The following is a 16,582-nucleotide window of genomic DNA, read 5'->3' on the forward strand; positions in this document are numbered from 1 at the left end:
TTATCTGCAAATATTGAGATCACCATATGGTTTGTCTCCTTTAAGTTGTTAATATGTTGAATTTTCCTAATATATTTTCTAATGTTGATTCTGCTTTGCATATCTGGAATACTAGATGTAGATTAAATTATATGTATTTTCTTTTTTTATACATTTCTGGATCTGGTTCACTAATATTTTGTTTAGGATTTTTGCATTTCTGTTCATGAATAATATTGACCTGGTATTTCCCAAAATTTAGCAGCTTAAAACAATAAACATGTGTTATTTCATAGTTTCTATAGGTCAGAAAATTGAGCATGGCTGTGGCTGCTGTCTCATCTGAAGTCTCAACTGGAGGGATATCTGCTTGCAAGCTTACTCACTTAGGTCTCTGCATCTCACTGGCTCTTGGCTGGAGGTCTCTCTCAGTTCTCATCATCTGGGCCTCTCCATAGAGTGACCCACAACACAGTTGCAAGCTTCCCCTACAGCAAGCAACCCAAAACAGTGAGAGAACCCACATCCAAGATGAAAGCCACAGTCTTTTTTTATAATTTAATCTCAGAAGTGACATTCCACTATTTCTGCCATATTCTATTTGTTAAAAGTAAGTCACTAGATCCAGCCCACTCTCAAGGGGAAGGGATTATACAAGGGCATGAGTACCAGTAGGTGGGGTCACTGAGGCTATTGTGGAAGCTGCCTGCCACAAGGAGAAAAAAAAGAATCAAAGGCTACTCCTTCCCTCCACTGAGCTCCCCAGCAGTAGGATCTCCACCCTGCTCCTTTCCCTGATCCCAACCATGAAGCAGCAATCTTGGGTTTTAGTCCCCTGACAGCACTCACTAGCCATGTGACTTTGGGAAAATCCTTTAAACTCACCCTCTCTCCTGGGTGGAAATATCAAAGCAGTATTTCAAAGAAGCACTTGAATGTGACAGATCAACCTCAGGTAGGGACTAAAAAGGAAAGACAGAACAAATGGATTATGGAGTGACTCTGCATAAAGAAATGGGTGAGGGGGTGGTTTCTAATGGGTTAGCACCATCCCCCTAGTGCTGTTCTTGTGATTGAGTTCTCAGGAGATCTGATTGAACCTTCTCAATGCCTCTGAGAAGAAGAAGAAGAGAGAGGAGGGCCCTCAACATTTGCAGAAAAAGCATTTGATTTAAATTCAATTCATGGTAGAAACGCTTAGCAACTGTGAATGGAATTTCCTTAAATTAACAAAGAGTATCTGTCAAAAATGTGTACAAACATCCTACTCAGTGATAAAATATTAGAATCTTTCTTTTTAAAACCAAAATAAGACAAAATTTCTGCTATCATTGTTTCTATTTAACATTTACTGGAGGTCCCAGCCAAGGCAGAAAGTAAAGAAAAAAGAAAGGGTGTAAATATTGGAAAGGAGGAAACAGGAGTATTGTTATTCACAGACGATATTCTTGTTCATCTGGAAAGCCTCAAAGAATCTCTGCACAAATTTATTAGAATTAACAAGTTCAACAAGTTTGCTAGGTGTTACTGACTAAATTGTATCTGCCCAAAATGTGTATGTTGAAAAAACTAATATTCAATTTTAAGCTCATTAATATATAAGCACATGTTACTGAATAAAATCTGACACACACTCAAAGGCAGTAGGACTGTGTGTGCAAATGTGTATGTGTTAGTCTGTTCTCACATCGCTATAAAGAAATACCTAAGACTAGGTAATTTATAAAGAAAAGAGGATTAATTAGTTCATGGTTCTGCAGGCTGTCTGGGAAGCACAGTGGCTTCTGCTTCTGGGGAGGCCTCAGGAAACTTACAATCATGGTGGAAGGCAAAGGCGAAGCAGGCATGTCTTATGTGCCCAGAGAAGGAGGAAGTCACGATGAGGGATTACACACTTTTAAACAACCAGATTTCCTGAGAACTCTGTCACCAGAACAGCACTAGGGGGATGGAGCTAAACCATTAGAAATCACCCTAATGATCCAATCAGCTCCCACCAGGCCCCGCCTCCAGCACTGTGGATTACAGTTGAATATGTGATTTGGGTAGGGACACAGATCCAAACCGTATCAGTGTGATTGTGCACAAATGTAAGTAAACCAAGGGAGTGAACTGAGGTCCCCAGGGGTCCAAGGTGCATGTGCAAAACAGAGAGAAAAATACTCAACTGGGATGGATTGAGGCAGCACTTCTGAGCCTGATGGTGATGTGGGAATCTAGCCCCCCAGTACCCCCAGAAACCATAAAGTGGGCACTGCATTTACACAGAATATGGAAGGGAAGCTTGCATCTGTCTTGTGGATTTTATGCCCATGGAATCCCAGCTGATACTGAGATTTTTTTTGGACATCACAATGCTTCAGTGTTCAAAGAAAGTTGTTTTCAATGGCCTTTACAGTTTATTCCATATTCAACTTTTCTGAGGTGAGAAAGGAGATAGGTGTCTCTCAGCATGCCTTAAGAAGTCCTCTCTTTCCTGAGAAGGAGGGTTCAGGACCATAGAAGTTTTGGGGAATCACTTCTTCCCAAGGAGGAGCAAAGGGGCCTTCCAGTTGTCAGGGGAAACCGAGTTCCTATTCCTGGTATTATCTCTCCTCCTTCTGGTTTTGGTGGTATGGACAGTCTTAGGAGCCTCACTCTCCCTTCCTCTGGGATAAGCTGGATGGAGTTGACAGCCATTGAGTGGGGCAGGGACACCTCCAACTTAGGGCCCACAGGCAAAGCTCTGGAAATCCCTGCCTGCTCTTCACTGGAAAGCCACCGTCCTGTGGTAGGAAGCCTCAGCCCGGGACTCAGAGAAAGGGTGATGCAATCCCAGTGGTTGCAAACATTCTTGGAACAACTCTGTTCCATCGGAGTCCGCAATTATGGCTGCCGGGGCTTTGTCTTAAGCTGTTCCAGGAGGTGGCCTGCCTTGGTAATTGCCCGGTTTTATCTCAAGCTACAGATCTGGAGCCTGAGCTCCCAGCCTTATGAAGTTACAACCAATGTGATACTTTTTCCATGTGCATGAAACAAGTCTGAAACATATACATATGTTTTATCTTCAGCTTGTGAACATGTACAAACACCAGTGATTCCAAGAGTCATCTAAATGTATATTTTATTCACCCAGGTTGTGCAGGCAATCTTGGGTTCAGAGGGAGATGTTTCTATATACTTGTCATGTCATGGGAACGTCTTTGGCACCATGGAGGGGTTTCCTTACTCCCGCCAGCCACATTGGTTGATGGTGGACACCACTGGGAGACAGCCACCTCTCCCGAGCAATGGCACAAGCATTCCACACGGGGTCCACTAAGCTGACTGGTCATAGCCACAGCATCCCCCTCTGGGCCAGGGCCTTATTATTTTTAATTCCTGCTAAACAACCTTGATGGATCCACAGATGTAGAACACAGGATCTGCAGGCCCCATCCATTAGGAACAAGGAGCACCCTTTAGGCCTGCTTCTCGGACCTCTCCTTGCTTCTCATTGGGAGAATCAGGTCACGCACTCATCTCTAGATCAGTCACTGGCAAGGAAAATTGGATAAACTCAACCAGCTCAGTCCCATCAGGATTTGCTCCTGACTTACCTCCATGGAGCACAGATACCAGGATGGGGAGACTGGATTTGACATTGGCAGCCAACAGAGTCTGCAGTGCCAATCAAGGCAGCCTGATCCAAGGGTGATGCTCTCATTCATTCATTCATTCATTCATCCACTTGTCAAACACATTCTAGGGCCAAGCTCTGTCCTAGATGAGAAGCTACAACAGTGAACAAGGCATGATTATTCCCTTTCAGGGGCAAGAGAGACAGACACATAAACCTTCCATTTCAAAGAGCAGGTGGCTGCTGTAACCGGGATGAGCCCGGATGGTAGGGAAGCCCACCAGCGGGGCTTCCTGGGGAAGGACCCTTCTAAGTGGAGACCTGGGAGTAAACAGGACTAAGAAAGCAGAAGGGCCCATCAGGGAGGACAGAATAGGGAGGAAGAGAGCAGAGTGTGAGCAGGCAGTGTGAGGGGTCAGGGTGGCCAGGCAGGCAAGGGGTCTCGAAGCCTGGCAAAGAAAGGGGAAAAGGGCTTTATCCTGAGAACAAAGGGATCCCAGAAGGGTTTTAAGCCAAGGAAGGATGTGTCAGAGAAGAAGGAATTCATTTCTCCAGGAAGGACGTGGTGTCAGAGGCATTGAGTGGCATTTTTTCGGGACCTGAAAGATGAGCAGGAATTGCAAAGCCACATGGAAAGACCAAAGGCATCCCCAACTAAGGAGCTGGTGCTGGAAGCCACAGCAGGTGGTGCAGGGGAGCAGGTTGAAGAGGGACCACTTGAGTAAGACTAACGATGGTTTTCAAGGTCATGGATGTTTTATTGGAGCCAAGGACTTCTTGACACCCTTTCATGAGTGTGGCTGAGTGTAAAGAAACAAAGTTCCCTCCGTAATAGTTAATTCACCTTTGCACAGCACATCGAGTTTGCAGAGCACTTTTACAGGATTGCTTCAATAATCCTGCCAGGGGCCTAGCTAGGCAGAAAGGGTTATTTCCAGCCAGTTGATAGCAGGCTGAGATTCTGAGCAGTTCTGTGGTTACAGCCACCCAGCTGGTAAGTCCTAGAGTGACGATTTGCACATAGGTCTCCTGGAGGCTCACGGCCTTCCGCTGAACCGCTTGGCCTCCCTGTGTCCACAAACAGAGGGCTTCCAAAAAAGGGGTCAATTGTGAAGCTATAGGGTGTTCCAGGCTACCCCGTCTGGGGAAGAGGGCTCTGGGGAGGGGACACAAATCAGCCAGGCAGAACCCTGAGGAAGCAGCCCTGGAATACAGCAGACTCCCAGAGTGGTTCCCCAGGGCAGAGGGCAGCTCACAGCCCCCAAAGCCACCGGGTGGAAGAGTAAGCACAGAGCCCTTGTCCAGCCCAGGTCGATGGACAGTGTCACGATCAGTGGGAAGGCCATGTCCATTCAACATTGTCTCCTGCCTTCCCATGGTTACCAAACCTCAGCCGGGAAAAAGGCCTCATTGGGGAAACTGAGGTAGGCTGCTGGGTTTCACGTGTCATGTCACCTTTCCCATTGGAAGGTGTCGTCAAGCACCCACCTGCCAGTCACAGGCTCCACCCATCACCGAGGAGAATGGGGAGAAGGAACATGAGGGCTTTCTCCGTGTGTGCCCAATATGAACTTTCTAGCCGAAACTATCTGCACCCCCCCAACCACAAGACAAATTCAATTCAATAACACTTAGCAAATATATATCTGGCACCAGAAGGTGCCATGCTTGTGCCAAGCACCACTGGCAATGCAGAGCTTGGAGAGCTAGTGTCTTGCCCTCTAGAAGCTTCCAGCAGGAGAGACTGAGATAAACACACAACATTGCACTGAGATGATCCAGCCATATGTCTAATTCTGCTATGGGTCAAGACTGCAAGCTCCTAGGGGCAGGGACTGTGCCTTTACCCTCTGTATCTCCAGGCTTTGGCACGTGGCAAGTGCTCCAGAAACATTTATTATGCAAATAATACTGAAGTTAGGTAATTTAATTAAGAATTTTGCCCAGGGTCATAAAGCAAGTAAACCGTAGAACAAGCATTTGAATCCTCGGTGTATCTTTATTTCCCCTTCCTTTTCTCCCTCCTTTCCTCTTTCTCTTCCTCTTCACCACCCTCCTCGTTTGCCTCTCAGTTACCCCAAACAAGAAAGGCAGGTGTCCACCAGCAGACCCTAGAAGGCTTCTGCTCTGCTGACATGGTCCTAGGAACCATCCATCCAGAGGTATCTGCAGAGGTTGCAGGGCCTGGCTGGGTACATGTTTTCTACCAACGGCTCCCAGAGTTCCAGACACCTGTTGGGGTCAGGGCCCTTAAACCAGGATGTGAATAAAACAGGCATCTCCAAATCTGCAGCTCCAGAGCCTTCTCAGAATGATTCCTGTGGACCCCAAGGCAGCACGGAGTGCAGAAAGGCCCTGAGTCTTGGGCCTCCAGCCCCCATTCAGCTCTTACAAATGCCTGCCATTAGTAAGCTGCTGAGGTGGAAGGCTTTGTGCCTGAGCCCCAGGATCTCACAGCCTCCACTAGAGGAAGCTGCAGGTCAGTCACCTGACCCACTGAGCTTCAGCACCTTCATCTGTGAAATGGACAGAACAAGGCCTGGCCCGCGTACTTACCTCCAGAGAGGATTGCCCAGAGCAGGTGCTCAGTAGATCTTAGTGGAATGAATGAATGGATGAACAAATGAATGAATGGAGAAAATGAGAAACAGTAAATCCCATTGTACATAAGGGAAACATCAACCCTATATGCTCTTTCTGCCTCTCTCTGCCAAGGCCTCAGACTCTGCCATTACTGCAGCATCATCAGAGCTGAGTATGTTTACAGGTAACCGGAAACCAAGGCCCAGGCAAGCCCTTGCTTGTCTTCACAGTGTGCCACAGAACATAAGTTTTAAAGGGGTAATCAGATTGAAATTACCCAGGGGTGATTGGCCCCTGACAGTGACAGGGCACCCATAGATTTATCCACATTCTTTTAGGATTCTAATCATGGCCTGGGCATTTTAGACCTTGGGCCACTGAAGAAGCCCGTAGGGGCCTGGCAAAGATGGGGGCTGCTACAGAGTTTACTAACTTCATAATTCCATGAGCTTAGCCCATTGCACAGAAAAGAAAACTGAGGCGAGAGAGATTACTGCAGAGGAGTCCCAGCTAAGGCAGGAAACGACTGCACTAGGTGTTCTGCCCAGATCTTCCCAAATGCCTGCAAAGCCAGGTAGGGACAGGGCAGGTGTCCTGGGGCCTCTTTAAGAAGTCTCCTTACACAGATGTCTTAACCTTGGCAAGCCTTGGTTTTCTCACTTACATAATGGAAGGAAAAGCAATGATACATGCTCCTCCCAGGCTATGGGGAAGGTATAGTAATCATGAGGATGAGAGCACTTTATAAACTGCAAAGTCATATACTTGTGCCTGTGTGTTACCAAGTCTCTATTACAATATCTCCCAAACTGCTCAGACATGTCCAAATACAACTCCTACTTTCCACCTCAAAATTGATCCTACTGTATCTTCTCCCATCTTAATGCATGGCATGAATTTTTCAGGCCCAAACCCAGGAGTTATCCTTCATTTCCAATGCCCTATTTCCCTTTCCAGCCACATCCAATCCACCAGCAAACCCTTGGAAATATCTGTCTAAACAGTTCATTTCGCACAACTTTTCCCTGCTTCCATCACTGTAGTCCAAGCCATTACCATCTCTACTCTGGAATCTATTTAAAAAAAAAAAAAAGCTTTATTGCGATATAATTCGCTTACAGTTCACCCACTTAAAGTGTACAGTTCATTCTATTTCTGTGAAGAATGTCATTGGTATTGACAGGGATTGCATTTTGTCTACAGATAAGTTTGGGTAGTATGGACATTTTAACAATATTAATTCTTCCAATCCATGAACAAGGCATATCTTCCCATTTGTGTTCTCTTTAATTTCTTTCATGAATATTTTATAGTTTTCATTGTAGAAACCTTTCATCTCCTTGGTCAAATTTGTTCCTAGGTGATTTTTTTGCAGGTATTATAAATGAGATTGCTTTCTTGATTTCTTTTTCAGATAGTTCACTATTGGCATGTAGAAACACTACTGACCTTCGTATGTGGATTTTATATCCTGCAAGTTTACTGAATTTGGTTATTAGTTCTAACAGTTTTTTTGGTGGCATTTTTAGAGTTTTCTACATATAAGATCATGTCATCTGCAGACAGGAGCAATTTGACTTCTCCTTTTCAATTCCGGTGCTCTTTATTTCTTTCTCTTGACTAATGGCTCTGGCTAGGACATCCCCAGTTGTATGTTGGATAAAAGTGGTAAAAGTGGGCATTCTTATCTTGTTCCAGATCTTAGAGGAAAATCTTTCAACTTTTACCTATACAGTATGATGTTAGCTGTGGGCTTCATATGAAACCATAAAAGACCCCAAATACCCAAGCAATCTTGAGCAAAAAGAACAGTGCAGGAGGAATCACACTACCTGACTTCAAAATATACTACAAAGCTATAGCAACAAAAACAACATGGTATTGGGATAAAGGTAGACACACAGATCAACTGAACAGAATAGATAGTACGGAAATAAATCCATCCACTTACAGCCAACTGATTTTCAATACACACTGGGGAAAGAGCAATCTCTTCAATAAATGGTGCTGGGCACACTGGATATCCACACAGAGAAGAATGCAATTAGACCTCTGTCTCTCACCATACACAAAAACCAACTCAAAAAGGATTAAAGACTTAAATGTAAGATATGAAACTATAAAACTGGAAGAAAACATGGGAAAAATGCTTCAAAACATTGGTCCGGGCAAGGATTTTTTAAATAAGATCTCAACAAAACAGGGAACAAAACCAAAAATGGACAAATAGGATTACATCAAACTAACAAGCTTCTGCACAACAAAGGAAACAAAAGAGTGAAGAGGCAGTCCACAGAATGGGAGAAAATATTTGCAAACTATGCATCTGACAAAGGATTAATATCCAGAATATATAAGGAATGCAAAAAACTCAATAGCAAAAACAAACAAATAATTCTATTAAAAATGGGCAAAAGACCTGAATAGGCATTTCTCAAAAGAAGACATACAAATAGTCAACAAGTATATTTTTTAAATGTTCAACATTACAAATCATTGGGGACATGCAAATCAAAACCAAAATGAAATATCACCTCACACCTCCTGTCAGAGTGACTATTATCAAAAAGACAAGAAATAAATGCTGGTGAGGATGAAGAGAAGTGGAAACTCTTATACACCGGGAATATGAACTAGTACAGCCACTGTGGAAAACAGTATGGAAGTTCCTCAAAAAAAAAAAAAAAATAGAACTATCATATAATCCAGCAATCCCATTGCTCGGCGTTTATCCAAAGAAAATGAAATCAGCATTTAGAAGAGCTATCTGCACTTCCCTGTTTATTACAGCACCATTGACAATAGGCATGATATGGAAACAACCTAAGTGTCTATCAATGATGAATGGATAAAGAAAATGTGGTATTTATACACAATGGAATATTACTCAGCCATAAAAATGAGAATGAAATCCTATCATTTTCAGCACCATGGATGAATCTTAAAGACATTATGGAGGTCGAGGTGGGTGGATAACTTGAGGTCAGGAGTTTGAGACCAGCTGGGACAACACGGTGAAACCCCGTCTCTACTAAAAATACAAAAAATAAAAAATAAAAAATTAGCTGGGCATGGTGGAGCATGCCTATAATCCCAGCTACTCAGGAAGCCAAGGCAGGAGAATTGCTTGAACCTGGGAGGCGGAGGTTGCAGTGAGCCGAGATCATGCCACTGCAATCCAGCCTGGGCGACAGAGTGAGGCTCCATCTCAAAAAAATAAAATAAATAAAAATAAGTGAAATAAACCAGGCACACAAAGGCAAATACCACATGATCTCACTCATTTGCAGAATTTTAAAGTTGATCTCATAGAAGTACAGAGTAGAACAATGGTTACCAGAGGCTAGGAAGGACAAGGGGAAAAGAGGGAGGTAGAGAGATTGGTCAGCAGATACAAAATTACAGATAGACAGGAGGAATAACTTCTGGTGTTCTATTGCACAGTAGGGCAACTATAGTTAATAATATTTATTGTGTGTTTCAAAATAATTAGAAGAGAGGATTTTGAATGTTCTTGCCATAAAGAAATGATAAATGTTTTTAGTGTTGGATACACAAATTACCCTTATTCTGTCATTACACAATGTAGACACATATGGAAACATCACTGTACCCCATAAATATGTACATTTATTATGTGTCTATCAAAAATGGAGTTAAAAAGTGTACATTTCAATGGTTTCTAGTGTAGTCACAGAGTGTACAAATATCGCCATGATCTAAATTTAAAACATTTTCACCCAAAGAAAGAAACCCTCTCTACCCATTAGCAATCACTCCCCATTTCCCTCCCACCTCTACCAGCTCCAGGCAACCATAAATCTATTTTTGGTCTCTATAGATTTGTCTGTTCTGGGTATTCCATATGAATGGAATCACACAAGATGAAGTATTTTGTGACTGGCTTCTTTCACTTAACATAGTGTTTCCAAGGTTCACCCACATTGTTGCATGTATTGGTACATTATTTCCTTTTGTTGCCTAATAATATTGCATTGTATGGATAGATCACTTTTTTTTATTCATTTATCAGTTGATGGCCATTTGGGTTGTTTCCATTTTCTGGCCACTAGGAATAATGCTGCTATGAACATTCATTTACAGACTTTTGTGTGGATGTATGTTTTTACCTTTCTTGGGTTTATACCTAGGAGTGGAATTGCTGGGTCACATGATAACTCTGTTTGGCCACTTGAAGAACTACCAGACTGTTGTCCAAAGTTGTTGTACCATTTTACATTCCCATCAGCAATGTATAATGAAGGTTCCATCCTAGTAGTGTGAAGTAGTATCTCACTGTGGTTTTGATTTGCACTTCTCTGGTGAATTATGATATTGAGCATCTTTTCATATAATCATTGGCTATTATATATCTTCCTTGAAGAAATGTCTATTTACATCCTTGGTCTGTTTTTTAATTGGGTTTTGTCTTTTTATTGTAAGAGTTCTTTAAATATTCAGGATCCAAATGCTTGTCAAATCTATGATTCATAAATATTGTCTCCCATTCTGTGGGTTGTGTTTTTTATTATTTTTTATTGTGTCCTTTGTAGTACAACTTTTTAAATGTTTATACACTTCTGGTTTTTTTTTTTTCTTAGGCTACTTGTGCTTTGGGCAGGATATCTAAGAAGGCTTTGACTAATCCAAGTTTACAATAACTTATTTATATATTTCTTAAGGGTTGTATAGTTTTAGCTCTTACATTTAGGCCTTTAATCCATTTTCTGTTAATTTTTTGGATATGGTGTGAGGTAGGGGTCCAACTTCATTCTTTTGCATGTGGATATCTAGTTGTTCCACCCCTGTGTATTGAAGAGACTATTTTTTTCTCCCATTGAATTATCTTGGCACCAATGTTGAAAATCAATTAACTGTAAATTTGTGGGTTTATTTCTGGACTGACACTTAATTCTATTCCTTTGATCTATGTGTCTGTTCTTATGCCAGTGCCACCCTACCTTGATTACTGTAGCTTTGTAGTGAGTTTTGAAGTCAGGAAATGTGAGTCTTCTAACTTAGTTCTTCCTGTTCAAGATTGTTTTGGCTATCCTGGACCCCTTGAATTTTCATATGAATTTTAGAATCAGCTTACCTATATCTTAAAAAATACCACCTTGGATTTTGATAGGGATTGCACAGAATCTGTAGACCAATTTTTGCAGTATTGTTATCTCAATAAAGTTAAGTCTTCCAATGAACATGGGATGTCTTTCCATTTATTTAAGTCTTCTTTAATTTCTTTCAACAATGTTTTGCCATTGTTGGAGTATAAACTTCACATTTCTTTTGTTAAACTTCTCCTTAAGTATTTTTTATTCTTTCTGATGCTATTATAAATAAAATTGTTTTTTAAATTTCATTTTCAAGTTGCTTATTGCTAATTGATTTTGGTATATTGATCTTTTACCCTGCAACCTGGCTGAACTTGTTTATTGGTCCGAATAAGTTTTCAGAGGATTAGTTGGGAGTTTTACATACAAGATCATGTCACTTGAAAATATAGAAAATTTTAATTCTTCCTAATTGGAATGACTTTTACTTCATTTTCTTGCCTGATTGCCCTGACTAGAACCTCAGAATGCTGAATAGAATGGGCAAGAACAGAGATCCTTGTTTTATTTTTGATCTTATCAAGAAGGTATTCAATCTTTCACCATCAAGTATGATGTTGATTGTGGGTTTATCATAGTTCTTTATCAGGTTGAGGAAGCGTCCTACTATTTCTAGTTCCCTGAGAGTTTTTAATCATAAAATGGCGTTAGATTTTGTCAAACGTATTTTTTGCGCTTACTAAGATAAATGTGTAGTTTTTGTTCTTTATTCTATTTATAAGATGTGTTATATTAATTGACTTGGATATTGAATCAACCTTGCATTCCTGAGATAAATTTCACTGATTATGTTGTATAATCTTTTTAATATGTTGCTGGATCAAGTTAGCTATTATTTTATTGAGGATTTTGCATTCATATTCATCAGAGATGTTGTTCTGTAGTTTTCTTTTCTTGTACTGTCTTTGGTTTTGGTATCAGGGTAATACTAGCATCACAAAATGAGTTAGGAAGTGTTACCTCACCCCTCACCATTTTATAAAAGACTTTGTGAGGAATTGATATTAATTATTTAAATATTTGGCAGAGTTTGCATTCTGAGCTTGAGTATTCTTATGTTGTTGGGTGAAGTGTTCTATGCATGTTTGTTAGATTTTGTTGGTTTATAATGCTGTTCAAGCCTTTTATTTTCTTTTTTATCTTTTGCCTTGTGAAACTTCTACCTCATCAGGAACCGGAGTAAGGGTGATTGGGATCTTAGTAATATTGGCCTGCAGCCCCTGGGGTAGAGCTTCCACCCTACAAATTGGGGCGGGCTGTAGGACTTCCACCCTACGAACCGAGGAAGACAGCCCCAAACCTCTCAGCTGCTCTTGCCCGGAACAGAGTCTGCAGCATGGAGCTGCAGGGGATGAGAAATGCTGGTGGTGGGCCCCTCCTGAGGGGGTGGTGTGTAGGGGTCCTGTGCTCAACTGGAAGAGGAGAAGAGGGAGTGGATTGTGAATCAGTTGCCACAGATTTAGCAGATTAGCTTGAATAGATGTTTTCTTTCATTTGCTGTATGCCCTTAGGGCAATTATTAGAGATTTTAATAGCTGCTTTCAAATTTTTTTGTTTTTTTTAACCAATTTTGGTTGTTTCACATGAGAGAGGTCCTCCCAGCTCCTCACATTGCAATGTCAGCCACCGTGCCTGGCCAGATCTGTCTTATTTTGAGAGAACAGAGGTTTCTGGAAGGTGGGAACCATGCCATACTGCCCTCTCTCTCTGTCTCTCTGTGCCTCTCCCAGCACTTGTGTGACATGAGGCACACAGGAGCTCCTCCATAAGGCCAGATGACCTCAATCATAAATCAGTGAATATCTCTGGGTCTCCCTGCAATTTAGACCCTTCACAGCTGAGCACAAAAGAGAAAGAGAAAACCTATCTGTGCCTCAAGTTTCCAATCTGTTTTCTTTAAACCCACTGAAGTTTATATTATATAGGAGCCTCTTAAAGACAACAGCCTTCATCTCATTGAAACTGAGTCTGTAAATGCAAAACATTGTTTTAAATAATGAATTGGTATTTGAAATTCCTATATTTCAATATTCCTTTGATATTCCAAAATGAAATTTAAACTGCTGGGGTTTTATGCATTCTTCGTCTTTCCTTTGATTTGGCTCAACTCATTGCTTTGAATATGTTTGCTTTAATCACTGGACCATAGAGCAAGATGCGCATCTTGATGGGGGAGGGCTGGGGGTTCAGCCATCTGGGCCCAGAAAATGACTGCCTTATGCAAATCACTGGATCTTCCTGCTGGAACCTGGCTGCAGGGGATTGCCAGGCCCACAGGGAGGGGTGGACTCCCCTGGCTATACTCCAAAGGGGCAGTTGAGCCCCTATCTTACAGTTCAAAGGCAGAAAAGGCAGCTGCAGCAGGGCCTTCAGCAGGTGCCAAACCAGGGATGAGTTCCCGGGACATCTGATGGGCATCTGATCTGCAACTCAGGTGGACCAAATGCCTGACCCAGGTTCTGAGGTGGGGAGATGGGGATGATATGAGTGGAATCTATCCTCATTAAGTTAGGCAGTTTCAGTCCTAAAGAAAGAGAAGGCATGATCTTGATGATCATGATGATGGTGGCAGTGACAATGTTGATGGTGTAATTAGAGTAATGATAATAGCTACAATGGCCCACAGTGATGAGGCACTTACTATATGTCAGGCACAGTGCTAAGTTCTGTAGGTGAACTGTTTTCTGAACTGTTTTGTTTTGCTCTCTAAACCATCTCTATTTGCATTTTCCTAAAGCAGACTCAAAGACAAGGACTAGGTGCAGTCAAGATTGTCCCAGAAAGAGGAATAATGGATTGGGGAACAGAGAGGAGCTGGGCCAGTGAATGGTGTGCTAATGAGCTGGTCACCTCTGTAGGCAATTGCAGCTCTGTCTTGAGGGAGACCCTTTGGGAAACTATGTAAGGCAACTCAGAATTGTTCCATCCAAGGAAGGAGGAGGAGGCTGGTGCTTTTCCTCATTGGGTTCCATCCCCATTGATTGGGGGGTTACCACTAGTGATAGTAATTCCCCTGCAGTCCTGAATTGCAATTGCAGGCTGGGGACAAACCCCTATGGTGACCTGTGAGCCAGCGAACACCCTCTGTCAGAGCAGCAGACGGCCCAGGACCCTGAGAAAGAAAACTGTCCTCAGCTGGAATGGCCCACTGTGACTGCAGGTAAACTCGGAGACAGGCTAAGGAGATATGGGGCCAGACATCAATAGAACCTTCCACAACAATTTTTGCATAAGTATTTTTATGAATTCTATTTGCAGTAGAAGAAACTGAGGCTTAGAAAAATGGCCAGATGTTGTCCAAGTTTGTCCAGCTAGGAAATGTACCAAGAACCTCAACAAATATTTCCTCACCATCTGCGCTGCGTCTGACACAGGGGGACAGATATGAATAAGACATAGTCTGTCCCCAGGGACATTACGCATGCAGGATGTCAACCATAAACCCCTAGTCCTGAGCAACAAATGTCGTCTAGAAACAAGCACAGAAGTTAATGTGGGGGAAAGGGCCTTCTAACCCAGCCCAGAGGACCAGGAAAAGCCTCCTGGAAGAGGTGACATCTGTTTTGGGAGGGTGGGTTTTGCTTTATTTTATTTACATGTAAAGTGGTGCTATTTGTTAGGAAGAAATGAAAACAATCTGTATAAGTAAAATGAAGCTGGCACCACACCAGGCACCACCTGACTTGCCCATGAACCCTGTGGACCTTCCTGCACCCTCTCTGTCCAGAGCCATGGTAAACCTATTAGCCATCAGACCACAGAGAAGCCCAGCCCTCCACACTCCACGCTGGGCCCCTTCCCAACGTGAAGCCCGGCTGCCATATGTCTTTTTTTTTTTTTGACAGAGTTTTGCACTGTTGCCCAGGCTGGAGTGCAGTGGTGTGATCTTGGCTCACTGCAAGCTCCTCCTCCCGGGTTCACGCCATTCTCCTGCCTCAGCCTCCCGAGTAGCTGGGACTACAGGCACCCGCCACCATGCCCAGCTAATTTTTTTTGTATTTTTAGTAGAGAAGTGGTTTCACTGTGTTAGCCAGAATGGTCTCAATCTCCTGACCTCATGATCCACCTGTCTCGGCCTCCCAAAGTGCTGGGATTACAGGAGACAGCCACCGCACCCGGCCCCGGCTGCCATACTTCTAAGCACGGGTTACTCTCAGAGGGACACCTGCAGCCTGACGGGCATCATTAAGGGAAGCTGGCACAACCTCTGCCTTGAGTCAGGGAGGGGTGAGGAGGGTTGGCCTCCCAGCCTTACTTGTGGAAAGGGGAGGCCCCTTGGCTCCCCCTACAATGCCACCAATGCCACTGATGGTTGTGAAGAAGGCTCACTCCAGAGCCTGCAGGAAGAAAGAGTGGGGATTTGGAAAGGGGGGGCCTTGAGTTCTAATCCTGGCTTCACCATTTCTCTAGCGACTAAACTTTCTTCTCATTGAGCCTGACCACTCCTGAGCTCCCACTCCACCCCAGATGGCTTCAAGGCCTGGCACCCCTGCCCCAACTCCCCATGGTATTGCTCCAGGTGCCTTTAGGTGCAAGGATTAGAGGCCAAACACCAGCTAATTTGGGCAAAAGGAGGGCTATTGGTGCGCACAGGGGAGTCCAAGGATGGCCACCCTCTAGGCACAGCTGACTTAGGAGCACCAGTGTCAAAGAAGTGTATCCCACCTCACACAGGGCCCCAACAGCTCTGGACTCACCATCCCCCAGTACAGCCAAGGGAACGGTCTCCTTCTGGAAAGTTCCAGCCACAGGCAAAACAGCATTCCAATTGGCCAAGCTGGCTCACATGTCCATCTCCGCACTGTGGCCACGGCCAGAGGAAGCTGGCCTTTGTTTGGCCTGGTCTGAATCACTCCCCAGGGCCCAGGGTGGGGTCAGCCCTGGATGAACCCTGTGAACTGAGACCAGGGAAAGGGCAGGTCGCCAGAAGAAATTCGGGCTACTGATACCAGGAGGAGGACAAGCGAGAGCTGGGTTAGAAGGAGGAAGCTGCCACTCCACGTGTAAAATGGTGGTGTTTTCAGGGAAGGACACTATAGGACTGTGAGTCAGAGTTCTCCAGAGAAACAGAACCAATAGGATATAGATAGACAGATATGTAAGAGGGCATTTGTTATGCGAACTGGCTTATGCAATTATGGAGGCAGAGAAGTCTCACCATCTGTAGTTGGCAAGATGGACACCCAGGAAAGTGGTGATGTCCGTGGAGTCCAAGGCCAAAGGCCTGAGAACCGAGGGTGGGAAGCACTGAGGTAAGTCCCGAAGTCCAAAGGCCAAAGAGCCAGGAGTTGTCTGAGGGCAGGAAAAG

Source organism: Pongo pygmaeus, chromosome 15 (genome assembly GCF_028885625.2).
Source record: "Pongo pygmaeus isolate AG05252 chromosome 15, NHGRI_mPonPyg2-v2.0_pri, whole genome shotgun sequence".
NCBI classification, from domain to species: Eukaryota; Metazoa; Chordata; class Mammalia; order Primates; family Hominidae; genus Pongo; species Pongo pygmaeus.